A 3778-nucleotide genomic window follows, 5' to 3' on the forward strand; every position below is an offset into this window, starting at 1 on the left:
AGAAATCTATTTTCTTTTTAATTCTCTGCGTCGAATGAGTTGGATATGTGGAATATTCAAGCGGAGGGAATGGGATTCTGATCATGAGGAAGGTCCAGGTTGATGGGGATGCTGACACCCCTGTGGATTGCTGCGCCTACATCCTTCCTCCTGTCAGACTCCACTCTGTCCCCACCCCATGCACCTGCTGCCCTGAACCTAGCTGTCTGGTGTGCAGCTCCTCATTTGTTACAATATAAAAGTCCCCTTAATATTTTCTACCATTTCGCATTGCCGGTACGATAATGACACCCTCAGGAACAACTCTTCCACCCATGTATATTTTAACGCTGCTGTCATCTTCTGCAATTTTGTGAAGGTTAAAATGAGCTTTTGTGGTGCTGGGGAGAAGTGACAGACTGCTGATTTCTGAGCCCAGATGCTTCAGCCCCATCTGCCTGTCCATTTACAACAGTATCGCTTGGCCTATGCCACTGGCCAGGCCCTGGCAAGCTCCCACATAGACCTGGCCATCACATGCCACCAGGGCCGGCACTCTCGGTGATCAGAGGGCCCTACCTCGCAGATTTCAACCATTCTGCTTTCCTCCCAGGAAGCTCCAGAGGACACCCTTACACACCCCATCCTGGGAACAAGGTCGGTGAAACCAGAGTGTGTCAGCTGCCTCTTGTTTTGTCTTTTATTTCCTTTCCTCGGCCTTTGCTTCACTTTTCTTCTATTCTGCCTCAAGGCTGTTCTGCTTAAGGTGGCGGAGATGCTGGGCTCTCTTGGGAGTGGATGCTAAGTGACTCTGTGACCACTGCCACAGACTGTGAGGATCCTGTCAGCGAGTGTGTCGGGAGCATTTTAAGCGAGTTGCAAGTGATGGGCTCTGACATGCGTCACTGCAGGAGCAGTGCCTACTTACCTCCTGCCCCATAATTGTCCTTAAGTGCTGCCTTTTGGGCCATGGGGTCAGCGGCCTTGGAGTCACCAGCACACTTCTCCACACGGGCACCTCTTCTTTCTCCATTTCTCATTCTGCCTGAGAATTTCAGCAGGGCTAAGTGTCCCCTCGGAGTCCCAGATCGATCTTTCCACATCAGAGGTTGGATCTCACCAGACCTTTCCTGCCCTTGCCCTGTCCCATCCTGGTGGGCAGGTGCCTCCCACCCTGTCATTTGTTACAGGGAAATGTTTCCTGAGAGCTACCTCTTGTGTGGCCCTGAGTGAGAGAGAGCAGACTCAGGGACAGCCTCCTCCACTGGCATGAAAAAGAACAATCTGAAAAATCCAAAGCTAGGCCAGAAGTTAGTGCTTCTACCAGCTTTGTTGTTACTGTTATTTGTGTGTGTGAAGTGTGTGTGTGTGTGTGTGTGTGTGCGTGTGTGTGTGTGTGTGTGTGTGTGTGTGTGTGTGTGTACATGTGCACATATGTGTACAGGCCAGGGGTCAATGTCAACGCGTCCAGTAAACCCCAGTATCCTGTCTATACTTCCCCAGCTCCAGGGTTGTAGGGTATGCCCATCATTTCAGCTGAGTGCTAGGGCTTGAACTCAGGACCCTGTGCTACCCAGCAAGCACCTTTACCAACTGAGCCATCTTCCCAGGCCCCTACTCCTGCAGCCTTAATAAATGAAAAATTTGTTGTTAGTTTTTTTGTTTGTTTGTTTGTTTGTTTGTTTTTTTGAATGAATAGATTTTCCCAGAGAAGTGCTGCCCTGAGCCCGGGATAAGCGTGAAAGACTCAGTAGTTGCAGGAAGGAATTTTTTTAAGTGCTCCTAGGTCTGGTGATTCACATCTCTAATTCCAGCTCTTGGGAGGCTGAGGACAGCAGTCAGTTCACAGCCTAGACTGCATTGTAAACACAGGACAGCCTGGGCTACAGAGTGGGAAAACAAATACAAAATGTGAACACAAAGAGAGCAGCAGGATGAACCCAATGGCCTGGTTCTCATCCCTGTCCCCAACTCTGCCATGGCCCTCCAATAACTTCCTGAACTTTCTCTACCAGCTGGGGGAAGCACAGTGACCTCAGGAACGGAGTCATCCAGAAGGCATGCAAGTTCACAAGTACACAAACCAAATCAAAATAAACCTGTTGCATATCTACTTCTCCATCTATCTTGTGAGGAGGAAGGGAAGGTAGAAAGGATGCACAGGAAACATACTCCATGATTTCAAGGATAAATATGGAGGTGCAGGGACCACAGGTACCCTACCACATGTCTGCTTCTTTGATAAGTTAATATGTCCTCATAGCATAAGCCCTAGGCAAGTTGACATTTGAATCATTTATAGCTTGGCAGGAGATGGCAGCAGTCTTATTTTTTCCAGGAAAAAATCTTTATAAGCCAAGAGAGGGGCACTGAAGGTACTTGGGAGCTTTTGGTCATAAACCATGTGTTTAGGGGCTGGGCCACTTTGGTCTAGAAGTTATTGTTCGACAGAGCTCTGACAGCCAAGTGCCCACTATGTACCAAAGAGTACCACGATGGACTTCCTGCATACGGCACCAAGCAGATGTCAGTACAACACAGTAGTCACAAGTCTTGATGGCTCACACATTACACAAGAATCATCACTTCTATCCGGCCAATGCATCCTTGGCAGGGTGGGGAAGGCTTTGAGGCAGCTGAGAGGAGTCATCTTCAAGTTTTTGTAGCTTGTAGTCTGAACCAAACATACCCTACACATATTGCCTGTAAGGTTTCTGAGATCACTTTGGTTCTCAGGACCAGTGTAAAAGATTGAGAGGTACAGGAGCTCTGAATATGAGATGCAGCCAGTCTTACTGTGCTCAAAGCATCTTTACACCCATATGTATAATTTCCTACATTCAAACTGCAGCTCTAACCCATCCATCCTCCTCCTGGCATCATGGAAGCTTTGGTCTGAGCCAGCTTTGTAGGCCCAGAAGAACTTGGCCTTTTCCTCTGTATAGCTAAGTGTCTTTGACTACAGAAAAGCCAAGGCCTGTGCCATGGGGTGTCCAGGTAAGCAAGGGCAGGGGAGGGGACAGAAGGAGCCATCCTCCTGATTCTGTGTCCTTTCTCAATGTCAAAATTAGTCTGACCCCTGGTTGCTCAATGCCACAGCCACCTGCCATGTTAGTACAAAGGAAGTGAACTTTGGATAAGACCAGACTGGGGGTCATGAGGACCACCCACCCACTCTCATCTGGGATTGATTTTCTCCCAAATCATTCACCTGCTTCTGCCAGAGTAGAATGAAACCACCACTCCCTGTAGTTCCCAGCTAGTTCATTCTCCCTCTCTCTCTCTCTCTCTCTCTCTCTCTCTCTCTCTCTCTCTCTCTCTCTCTCTCTCTCTCTCTGTCTCTGTCTCCAGTGGCCTAGTGCTCAGCGGTGACCTTGCTTCAAAGCAGCTCCCAGTGCTTAGCTTCCTCCAGAGTATCTTAGGAGCCTTCTCCTCACCTTCTACCTCCCTTTCTGTCCTTGATTTCCCACTCAACACCCACCCAAGGTCTTGTTCTTCACTCTTGAGGATCTGTGCTGTGTACCTCTCCCTCTTCTGTGCCCTCCAGCACTGGTCCCATTGGCACAGTTTGCTGGATGCTGTCTACTTGCTCCTGGCCTCACTGCGGTATTGTACCCTGGCAGCACAGCTGCCATCTTGCAGGCCTGCCTGCTTAGCTTCCACTGAGCTCCAGCTTGCAGTTGAGAAGACCTCGGGTGACTGACACCCGCAGGAGACGCCATGCGTGTCTTAGAGAAGCGCCTCCTGCCTTACCTAATGATAGATTTCAATCGAAGTGGGTCTGGGAGGTGCCCTCTCC

The sequence above is a fragment of the Peromyscus eremicus genome, chromosome 1, assembly GCF_949786415.1.
Source record: "Peromyscus eremicus chromosome 1, PerEre_H2_v1, whole genome shotgun sequence".
In the NCBI taxonomy this organism is placed as follows: Eukaryota; Metazoa; Chordata; class Mammalia; order Rodentia; family Cricetidae; genus Peromyscus; species Peromyscus eremicus.